At 49.1% G+C, this 12280-nt stretch overlaps 1 pseudogene; it reads right to left on the reverse strand.

The window, feature by feature from the left end:
* Positions 1-7666: 7666 nt before the first annotated feature.
* LOC123159841 (UDP-glycosyltransferase 73C4-like) lies at positions 7667-11882 on the reverse strand (annotated as a pseudogene).
* Positions 11883-12280: the final 398 nt, after the last annotated feature.

Below are 12280 nucleotides of genomic sequence, written 5' to 3' on the forward strand. Positions count from 1 at the left end.
GCTACGGGAGCTTTAACCACCGCCATCTAAACGTCGTTGTTCAACACATAGAAATCTAACATTGTAGAACTAAAACTATGATCTTGGCCAGAAAAAACACACACACGGACAGAACTCCCCCACCTCTTGGCGCCTAAGTGGATACTGAAGAAGACGAGCGAATCAAAGCTATAGCCAGGACTGAAAAAATAGTGGTGGTCGGTATCTTTTGTATACTTGGTACTCCCTCCGTCATAGCTAGGACTATAGCTGGCCGGGCCAATCAGGCCAGCCCGTGAGCACGCCAGCATGGCTTGCCATAGGCCAGGCACGGCACGTGGCACGCCTTGGGCCATGCCTGGGCTTGGAAGCTGGACAGGCGGGCCGGCACGGCATGGACCGTTTATTTATTTTTATTTTTTTAGATTTTTTTTCATATATATTCGTAAAATACATCCTAATAGACCTAAAAATCAGCCCAACGGGCTGAAAATGTGCAACCCAACGTGCTAAACGGGCCAACGTGCCTGCCTGTTTACTAAATAGGTCGTGCCTGAGCCTAGAGGCGCAACACGTGGGCCGGCACGACACGTGACACGCCTTGGGCCATGCCTGGGCTTGGAGGCTGGACAGGCGGGCCGGCACAGCACGGACTGTTTATTTATTTTTATTTTTTAGATATTTTTCATATGTATACCAATGTTTTAAATAGCGGGCTATGAAAAATAGCTTCGGGCCTCCAAATCAGCTATAGCGGGCTATTTATGAAGGCGGCCATTTAGCGGCACCCTGCTGAAAAGGCTATAGCTCCGGCTATTTAAAACTACGATATATACGCGTAAAATACATCCTAATAGACCTAAAAATCAGCCCAACGGGCTGAAAATGTGCAACCCAACGTGCTAAACGGGCCAACATGCCGGCCCGTTTACTAAATAGGCCGTGCCTGAGCCTAGAGGCGCAGCACGTGGGCCGGCATGGCACGGCCCGCTTACTAAACGTGCTTCCGTGGGCCGTGCCGTGCCAGGCCCGATTAGGCCGGGCCGGGCCGTTTGGCCAGGTTTGGCTAGGACTTAACGCATGTAAACTTGCACTTGCTCATTAGGCCTTGTACAATGGGATGTGTTTAGAGAGATGCTTAGAAAAATAAACCGGATTTTTCTGAAGCACCGGTGCCTATTTCTATAAAAAAGACGCTTAGTTAAGCGTCTATCCTGTATAAATAAGCACCAGTGCTTAAAAAAAGCCTGGTTTATTTCTCTAAGCACCTCCCATTGTACAAGGCCTTAGGCATATTTTTAACAGAAAGCAATGCTTTATGTACTAATCACAGACTAATTGATAGGATTCGCATTACATACGCAACACGTGATACATTCTCTTTCTGATGCAGCTTCTTCAGCAAGTTGTTCTCGGTCCATCGAGTTTCAAATTATCAAGCATATTTGCCCAGAAGATCATATGCAGCTCTGTTAGATGGAAACTCAGGGTTCAAGATTGTTGACCAAGAACTATCGAGAAATAGAAATAGATGCTCCCAGAAACTACATCCTATATCCGTGGCTGACGAGGGCCTCAAGCGAAGCTGAAAATGGGCTGACATTTAAAAATAAATAAATTCACGCATCTCAAGATTGGCAAGCGCGTAAATAAAAGTCAGAACACAACTCAGTCTGGATGGCTATGTTGCATGTGCTCGTTCAAAAACGTTTTCTTCAAATCTAGGCCCGAATTTCGAAAAAGGCCACGATGAACAAATGGTGAAGTCTTCGACTATTCTGCTATTGTTAATGCGAGTCATTCACCACAGAGATCTCTGCGCGGAACCGTAATGGACTTTGCCATAGAAGGAAGTGGAGTATTTACGAAAAAAACTATCAACCCTGATGAGAAACTACCACTTTAGGAAACCTAGCAAAAAAACTACCACTTTATGACTAACTTTTGGCAAAAACGAACTACCAATTCTGGCAATTAGCCGATTCGGCCAATTTAAACCCGTTTATGACAGGGTTGGCCTATGCGTCAGGTTAACTGTTAACTTTGACCGTTATTTCAAATAGGGCCCACACGTCAACCCTACTCTTCCTCCTCCTCCTCCTCCCCTCTCTCTCTCTCTCTCTCTCTCTCTCTCTCTCTTGCATTTCAACAAGCGGCTTGTGTGCATCTAGGAATGGATACCTCGTGCTGTTCATCTAGGGCGTTGGGGACCGTCAAGAATCTCAGCCTCGGGGGTGCCACAACTCAAAGTTTACACCAAACATCATCATAATATCAACAAATAATCCTAACATAGCATGAACTTCATAGATATTTAGTGTTAGATACATAGTAAAATTCTAACATAGCATCAACCCCATGGCACCCCCACTAGGTCCACCCATGCGTCCAGGAGGCACCGCTCATCGGCGAACGACACCAGGAAGCGACATCAGGAGACCCAGCTGACGCGGAGCCACCAGAAGATGCAACACTTGTGGATGCAGTGAGAGCAGGGCATGGCTCTGAGCTTCTCGTTGTCGCCATGCTTGAAGTCCTCGAGGCACACTATGCAGCCATCCTCCCTTATCCTGCATGTCGCCAGCATGGGCAGGGCAGCTATGGCCTCAATAGACCTAGGTCGAAGTCGGAGAAGGAGCTGGTAGCCCTCACGGCATCTTCGGCATCGGCATTTCTGTTTCGGCAATGACCTGGAGAAGAGCTCGTCAGCGGGCAGCTGGAGGCAGCGCCCAGTGACGGGGTCCCGCGACGGTGGTTCCTGTGCGTGTGTGTTGATGCGTAAGGGTGTGTCTTTTCTACTAAGAATGGCATGTGGGTCCCACATGTCATAGCAGTGCAGGTTGACTTTGTGCCACGTCAGCCCCAACGGGTGGGCCATATATGTCATAATCATCATTAATTTGAGCTCATTCAGTTACTAAACAGACCTGGTAGTTTTTTTTGGCGAAAAATAGTCCTAAAGTGATATTTTTTTCCTAGGGTTCCTAAAGTGGTAGTTTTCGTCGGGGTAGGTCGAATTCTGGTAGGCTTTTGTTAAATACTTCAAGATGTGAGAAGTGCGTACACCCAGATCAGGCTATAGCACGATGTAAGGCGTTGAAGGCCGATGTCTAAAAGTTCAGTTTTGATGTGCGCTATGTGGAGGACATAGGCTAAGGAAGCACATGCGTATTTGGTGCCGGTTCTTTGGTGAAGCAATGGTTGTGTGTGATGGTGTTTGGCTGGTTTGTGAGATGGGCTTGAGCCATATTATTGGAGAGTGGTTCGACTATGAAACCTGGCAATGTATGAGGGTTTGAAAATTTCACATATCCTTTACGAGATCGAGGAGCTAAGCGGGAATTTTGCCAACTTTTTCTACCGGTCATGTTGGGAGGGAAGCTAATGAGGCGACACATCTATGTGCGAAGCAAGCTAGCAAGAGTAGGAGAAGATGTATCTGACTTTTTTTCCTTCATTGTTCCTGGGATACTCTTTACAAAAACGATTGTATTCCCATTGTTTAGATCAATAAAGTTTGTGTTAAAAAAAATTAGTTGTTTAAACCAAAGCGAGAGGAATGCATGGTGGGAAGCTATTGGAGCAAGGAGCAGTAGTTTGCAAAACAATGGTCTAGACGCCCTACGGCTTCTCGTCAATCAACGTAGGTGGCACATTTTTCTGCGATTGTGTGACACGGGCCTAGTTTCTTGAATAAATTCAAACATGTGAAGCAGTAATTTACTCTGTATTCAGAAAAACCAAGTGCAATATCTTACAGGATAATTGGTGAAGCTTTAAAGCCTATAATAACTCTCGAGTGGCTGGACATGTATCAATGGCTCGTCTAATCTTTTATAAATACTTACCCTGACCTTCTTCATGTATACCAACATCCAGTAGTCAAACCAAAGCATGCCAGTGGATGATGCCGAGAAGTGATTGAGAAGGGTAACAATGATGATAAAATGTGTCGTTGGAACAACCTAAGCGTGATCTCTTGGGAATAAGAGGCATCATGAATTAGAGTTAGAGTAGCAGAAATTCCTGGTGTGTTGAATGAGCATCGGTAATGTTTTGGTGTGTCAATCGTTGTGAGAAGGCAAGGTGCCATCGAACAAGTATGCTCCCACCGACATTAGAGCCATGCTCCTAATGGAAATATTCCTTTCAAAATTGAGGACGGACGCCTGGATGCACCTGTAGAGCTCCAAAGAGCTTTACCTAGAACTCTTCAAGCAATGCACTCTTTGGACTGTAACCACAAAAATCGCTATGGAGAATGACAAATGAATGCGACACTTGAAGTTGAAGGCTGACCTTATTGTCGAATCCATCGCCCAACTCACTGATTTCTAATGTGACTCCAATTGGTGCGGTTGCGACCGCGAGAGAAGGATGCTCTGACCAGGCATTGAACTGCCAATGGGCACTTCACTGCTAGCTTGGCGTATTCGGTGCGATTCTCCGACTGCATCATGCCTCCCTTCGTCAAGCTGGTCTGGTCCTCTGATCGCAATGAAAGCAGCGGTGCCAGCCTTTCATAAAAAATCCCTTCAATTATGTTCTGAATGCTAAAAAGGGCCATGATGAACAAAGATATCTATTGTTCGGTGTTTTTTGTTTTGCAAAAAAACTTTCGATCTACTCATCATATGTCAAGGTAGTATAAAAAACACAAGAAATAAAAATACATCTAGGTCCATAGAATACCTAACGACGACCACAAGCACTGAAGCGAGCCAAAGGCGCGCCGCCGTCTACACCCCTTCCTCATTGGAGCCGGGCAAGATATCTATTGTTCGGTGTTAATCACAAACTTTTGAAGACATGATTTTTGTCACTTGCTAGCACACAAAGGCCGCGTTCGGTTACCCTCGGCTCCACACTACTAGGGAAATGCCTAGCAGCAGCGCGGGGACCCGCGCTATTGATAAGGCGCTACAGCTAACCCGTAGCAGCAGTGCTTGTTGGCCCGCGCTACTGCTATACAAGCGTAGCAGCAGCGAGCTATATAACAGCGCGCTACTGCTAATAGCTCTAGCGCGCTGTATTAGGCCGCGCTACTGCTAACTTTACTTCCCTCGCTACTGCTAATTTTATTAGTTTTTTTCCTGCATATTTGTTTTGTATTTGAACAAGCTTTATACAAAAATCTTTAGCACATACAAATCTCATCATCATACACATACAAATGGCTGTGAGACCACAAATGTAATCATAGCATATACATACAAATAGTCTCATCAAATCATGTCATCATCATAATCATCATCCAACACAAAGTGGTCTAGAGGCCCAACGGCTTCTCGTCAACCAACGCAGGTGGCACATTTTTCTACAATTGTGTGACACGGGCCTAGTTTCTTGAATTCAGGCATGTGAAGTAGTAATTTACTCTGTGTTCAGAAAAACCAAGTGCAATATCTTCAGTACAGGATAATTGGTGAAACTTTAAAACCTATAATAACTCTCGAGTGGTTGGACATGTATCAATGGCTCTGCCCATCTTTTATAAATACTTACCCTGACCTTCTTCATGTATACCAACATCCGGTAGTCAAACCAAAGCATGACGGTGGATGATGCCGAGAAGTGATTGAGAAGGGTAACAATGTTGATAAAATGTGTCGTTGGAACAACCTAAGCGTGATCTCTTGGGAATAAGAGGCATCATGAATTAGAGTTAGAGTAGCAGAAATTCCTGGTGTGTTGAATGAGCCTTGGTAATGTTTTGGTGTGTCGATTGTTGTGAGAAGGCAAGGTGCCATCGAACAAGTTTGCTCCCACCGTCTTTAGAACCATGCTCCTAATGGAAAATTTCCTTTCAAAATTCAGGACGGACCCCTGGCCGCACCTATAGAGCTCCAAAGAACCTTACGTAGATCTCTTCAAGTAGTGCACTCTCCGAACTGTAACCACAAAAACCGCTATGGAGAATGACAAATGGATGCGACACTTGAAGGCTGACCTTATTGTCGAATCCATCGCCCAATTCACTGATTTTTAGTGTGACTCCAATTGGTGTGGTTGTGACGGTGAGAGAAGGATGTTGTGACATGGCGTTGAACTGCCAATGGGCAGTTCACTGCCAGCTCGGCGTATTCGGTGCAATTCTCCTGCTGCATCATGCCTCCCTTCGTCAAGCTGGTCTGGTCCTCTGATCGCAATGAAAGCAGCGGTGTCAGCTTTTCATAAACAAAATCCCTTCAATTATGTTCTGAATGATGAAAAGGGCCATGATGAACAAAGATATCTATTGTTCGGTGTTTTTTTGCGAAAAAACTTTCGATCTACTCATCATCTGTCAAGGTAGTATAAAAAACACTAGAAAAAAAAAACATCTAGGTCCATAGAACACCCAACGACGACTATAAGCACTGGAGCGAGCCAAATGTGCGCCGCCGTCTTCGCCCCTTCCTCATTGGAGCCGGGCAAGATATCTATTGTTCGGTGTTAATCTCAAACTTTTGAAGACATGATTTCTGTCACTTGCTAGCACACAGAATTTCCTTTATCCATTGGTTAACATCGCCTACCTAGAATCTGCACATGCTGTGCAAATACCGTCTGGATCACAAAATTAAACATGTTGCTGCACCACTACAACCAATAAGGGCAGGGCAGCTATGGCCTCAGTAGACCTGTGTCGAAGTCGGAGAAGGAGCTGGTAGCTCTCACGGCATCTTCGGCATCGGCATTTCTGTTTCGGCCATGACCTAGAGAAGAGTAATTTACTCTGTGTTTAGAAAAATCAAGTGCAATATCTTCAGTACAGGATAATTGGTGAAACTTTAAAGCCTATAATAACTCTCGAGTGGTTGGACATGTATCAATGGCTCTACTAATGTTTTATAAATACTTACCCTGACCTTGTTCATGTATACCAACATCCAGTAGTCAAACCAAAGCATGCCGGTGGATGATGCCGAGAAGTGATTGAGAAGGGTAACAATGATGATAAAATGTGTCGTTGGAACAGCCTAAACGTGATCTGTTGGGAATAAGATGCATCATGAATTAGAGTTAGAGTAGCAGAAATTCCTGGCGTCCTAAATCAGCTGGGTAATCTTTTGGTGTGCGGATTGTTGTCAGAAGGCAAGGTACCATTGAACATGTTTGCTCCCATCGACATTGGAGCCATGCACCTGATAGCAAATTTCATTTCAAAATTCAGGACTGACCCTTAGATGCACCGGCAGAGCTTAAAGGAGCTTTACCCAGACCTCTTCAAACAGTGAACTCTCCGGACTGTGACCACGAGAGAAGGATGCCTGACCTGGCGCTAGACTGCCAATGGGTGCGTTTCTTTGGTTCGATCACGTCTCACGGTCGTTGCCTACCATCCGTTCCATTTTGTTCTGAATACTGAAGAGGGCCATGATGAGCAAAGAGCAGATTTCTGTCACATTGTTGGGTGTTAATCTCAAGCTTTTTAACACCTGATTTCTGTCATCTGCGACCACAAAAAACTCCCTTTATCCATAGGTTAACATCGCCTATCATAATCTGCAGATGTTGTGCAATTGTCGCCTCAATTACAAAATCAAACACGTTGTTGCACCGCTGCAATACTTTCAGAGCTTTCAGGCAATCGGAATGACAGAATGAAACAAATTCAGGAGACGCCATGAACACACAAGTCCAAGGAAACCAATCTCATTGCTTCCCCTTCCTTCCTACTTGGTCACTTGCTCGATGGGTTCACCTAGATCTTCCGTGTTTCCATCAGATTGGTGATAAGCCTGTGCAGATCATTGTACGACGACCCGCCTTCCGCCACAGCGGCGTGAGCCTTCACGGCGAGCTCCTGCGCCCGGCCCCTCGCCGCCTTCCCGGTTCCCCCGGGCTCCAAGAACCTCGCAATGGCCCGCGCCACCGCGGCCGCCGGCACCATCTGCTGCTCCTCGTACCTCATGCTCCGTGGCCCGTCCCACACCCTCTCGCCAATCTTGAGAACGTCCGTGACCAGCCTCTCCTCGATGAACTGGTCGAACACCAGCGGCCACGTCAGCATCGGCACGCCGGCCGCCGCAGCCTCCAGCAGAGAGCTCGACCCGCAGTGCGTCAGGAATGCCCCCACGGCTGGATGGGCCAGGATTTCTGTCAGGGACCTTCCCTAACTATACATGTACTTGGGCTGGCTCTTGGATATCACATGGGCTGGCCCTGGCCGGGCACCATCAAACTGCTAGGAGCTATAAATAGCTGGAGGGGAAGCAACGACAGAGCCATCCAGTGGATCACGACAACGGCGGCTCGGCTCTTTTCCCTTTCCTCCTCGCTACGAACCCTAGCCACCATTCTTGTAATTCCCCTGTAATCGACACCAAATCATGTACCTGAGAGCGTTGCTACTAGTAATCGAGTCCATTCCCTACTCATAGCCTAGCATCTGGTATCAGAGCCAGTCCACCACCTTCCCACCACCCAATTTTCCTCAATTTTCTTCCACACCGATTCATCCGTTCCACGGCGACGACGCCATGCCTGCTGACTTACCACCGGAGTGGGATGCCATGTCTGCCAATGAGCAGTTGTTGTGGTATCTCGAGAGATTATGCGCTAAGGCAGAGGAGATGAGCGCCGCGTTGGGTGTTGCACGGGTGAGTGACCCTCCCATGGGCACCTCGCTTGTCGATCCAGCAGCCTCAACCACGACGCATGCCTCGTCGGCGCCCGTCCACGAAGTCTCCTGCTCCATCACCAAGTCCCAGGAGATTCCCACGGTCGCCCATGATGGAGGCCCGGCGTGCATCGCGATGGTGCCCGTCACCTGTTCGATGGAGTGCTCGACCCAGGTTGACACCATCGACAGCATCGACGAGGTCCATGACGCCGCCACCACCGTCCACCTCGAGCCCACGGTCGACCCCATCTCGGTCCTAGAGGTCATCCACAAGGCGGCCCCTGACTGCATCATGGCGGCGCCTGTGACCTGTTCGACCGATTGCTTGAATCAAGTTGTCGCTCACGGCAGCATCAACAAGGTCCGAGATGTCGCCACCGTCATCTTCCCCATACCCGCAGTCGACCTCCAGCCCGCCCTCGTCACCACCGTTCATGTCGCCAATGGTTTAGGACCTGTCCCCGACAACGCCACTCTGGAGCTTGCTTCCCTCAAGGTGCGTGGCGCAGGTCACGAGGTTGTTGCCATCGATGTTAACGTGCCCACCGCGTTGGCATTCACCAGGTCGCCGGTGTGGCCCAGCTCCGACTTCGACACTTCCACCCTTGTGAAAAACGAGGTTTCAGCCATCAAACGAATGCAGCTGTCCATGGACCATGACCTGGACTTGCCACCCACAAGACACCAAGGACTACGGATACGTCCGATGCCGTGGCCATCACTTTGGAGAGATATTGCAGACGGCAGCGAGAGCAGTGTTGGTTCATGTCCCAGTAAGCATGCCAAGCTTTTTTCTGACGATAAACAGTGGCCTTTGGAACTCGGCACATGCACCATTATTCTTGCTCTTGAAATGCATCATTCTGGTCTTGTTCCTCTGGTTGTACATCAGCTTTGGAGTGTGAAGAAACACAGTGCTGGGAACACGGTGAGCAGTTTTGGTTCTCAGTTAATACAATGTGAGCCAGTGCTTTGTTCTTCTCTAGCTAACATCACTGAACAAAGGCAGCTCACTTCCTTGGTTCCCACTGAGCTAAGCAATTGTTGTGAGGTTGGGTCGAAGAGAGTGAAAGTCAACCCTCTGTCTGTTTTCCCTAGTTGCTCTAAACATTCCCAATGGAAAGTTGCTCCCTGATAAATTATGTTCCAGTGTTAGCAATTTGTGTTGGCATGCAATTACATCTGCCCCGGATATGGGTTTAGTGGAATATTGGGAGGACCTATTTCTAGTTACCGATGAGCAGTCCAGGAAGTTGGGTACTACTAGAAACCATGTGTGCAAAACCCACGAGCATTGGAACTTGTCCGAGCATCACATACTGGAGCATGCTACTGTGTGTAGTATTTCAATGGGTGACAAATTGCAAAGGAAGATTCAGCTTATGAGCTTGTCAGTGCACCAAAAACATTTGAGTCAATGGAAATTTAAGTGGAGTGACCATACTGTCAGCGGAAGTCGACAGATAACGCAGGTCATGTGTTCCTATGAGTTTCAGAGCAACTCAGTGGTGTTTGCAACTGCTAGTTCAGCTACAAGATTGCCAATTCTCCAGATCGATACTTGGGCTGGCTACCTGCTGTCATCAGGTGTTGCTGATCCTATGTTTTGTGCAATCTTCCCTGGCCAGAAAATAGTGATGTTCTGTAGCTGGGTTGCGACCTTGGTGCAAGTGCAACAACACATCAGCAAGATTTTCCATGGCTTGCCTAGTTCCAGCAGCAGTTCGAAGTTGGGGTCTGACGTGAGCATCGACCAACTGGGCATGTCTTGGGATCCTGGAGAGCTTGCATTATTGCGGTTACTAGAATTCACTCGGCGAGCGGTTCCTCAAGGAGGGAGGGGCATCATCATTGTTGCTGCTGTCATCGCGCAAGGCTATGCCGACCAAGAGTACTACCTCGGTTTCGACCACGGCTGTACTGACAATGGCTACGCCCTCGACACCTTCGACTGGGTTTCATTCAGCCACAACAATTACTTCTCCCTCGTTGAAGTCTACCCCGACTCCGACCAAGGCCAGGAACATCGAGCGAAATGGGATCCGGGTGGTTCTTGGTGGCGTCAGCGGCTTGGGGTCAAGCCGCATTTCAAGGAGGGAGGGATGTCACGGACCTTCCCTAGCTATACATGTACTTGGGCTAGCTCTTGGATATCACATGGGCTGGGCCTGGCCGGGCACCATCAGACTGCTAGGAGCTACAAATAGCTGGAGGGGAAGCAACGACAGAGCCATCCAGTGGATCACGGCAACGGCGGCTCGGCTCTTTTCCCTTTCCTCCTCGCTATGAACCCTAGCCACCATTCTTGTAATTCCCCTGTAATCGACACCAAATCGTGTACTTGAGAGCGTTGCTACTAGTAATCGAGTCCATTCCCTACTCATAGCCTAGGAATTGCGGTCTGTGGGGCCAACCCCCTGACAAGCATGCCCTCTTCCCGACACGCTCCTCCCACCCCGCCGGCGGCGCCCACCCCTCGGCCCTCAGCGCCCACAAGAACGGCTTGCCGGAGGCTTCCAATCCGAGAGCCAGCTCCACGAGCTGATCATTCGAGATCGAAGCGTAGGTGCCGAAGCATACGTACACCACCGAGTATCTTGGCATCGAGCCCAGCCAACTGATGCACGACGCCTCGCCCTCGCCGCTGGCTCCGGCCGGTGGCAACGGCAGCGACACTGGCCCGACGAAGTAGGCGCGCTTCACGTGGCCTTGCGTGTAAGACTCGCAGTACTGAGAACGTGTTGACGGCGAGGCCGAAGCACCTGGCTTGCCCGGCCATGATCGGGCCTCCAAATCGGTCGTGTTTCGCTTGGCACCTCAAGAACTCCGGCAGTTCAGTCCTCGGGATCCGTATCTCCGGCCCTGGAAACCCAGGGACGATCACCTCCTGGCAGTCCGAGTCGCCCTCGACGGCGCCTCGGAGGTGGCGCATGGCAAGCCTTGAGAAGAGGCCAACGACACTGATGGTAATGCACGGCACGCCGACTTCATCGGCGATGGTGGCGTTCCAGAAGAAGGGGACAGCTCCCTGATGAGCGCCTCCTGCACGGGCCGCTGACCGGTCATGTCCGGGAACGGGTAGGTGGCTATCCTGACGGCGATACTCGCTGCGGACGGGTCGTGCCGCTCGAGCGCGGACCGAACGACGGACACGTTGGCTGGGGTGACCGCCACCGTAGGCTCGACGGTACCCGGCATGGCGCACGGCGAGGTCGGTGTGAGGGCCGATGTGGCTGGTTGCGAAGAAGGGCACGATGAGGACCCGCAGCTTCTTGCCGTGCTCTGCCGAGGCCATTTTTTGAAAAGGCCATTACTCGCAATATTTAGTTGGTTATGGAGTGGTAGTGAAATAATGGAGTCCGCTCCTCGTTCCCCTGCACATACCTAGGGCTTCCTCTCTCCTTGCATAAAATCAGACATGCTATGCTTCTGCCAGTTATACACAGGGTCGATAAGAGGCTGTCTGGATGGTTAGCTGCTCTTCTGTCTGCTGGAGGCCGGTTAACTTTGATAAACTCAGTCCTAGCTAGCATCCCTAGCTACTTTATGACTTGTTTTCTATGGCCGAAGGAGTCCATTGCTAAGCTCGAGAGTTTGTTACGGGCGTTTTTTTGGCAAGGCAAAGCTACTGTTAAGGGTGGACAATGCTTAGTTGCATCGGATTATGTCATTTTGCCAAAGGAGTCTGGGGGG

Source organism: Triticum aestivum, chromosome 1D, assembly GCF_018294505.1.
Source record: "Triticum aestivum cultivar Chinese Spring chromosome 1D, IWGSC CS RefSeq v2.1, whole genome shotgun sequence".
NCBI lineage: Eukaryota > Viridiplantae > Streptophyta > Magnoliopsida > Poales > Poaceae > Triticum > Triticum aestivum.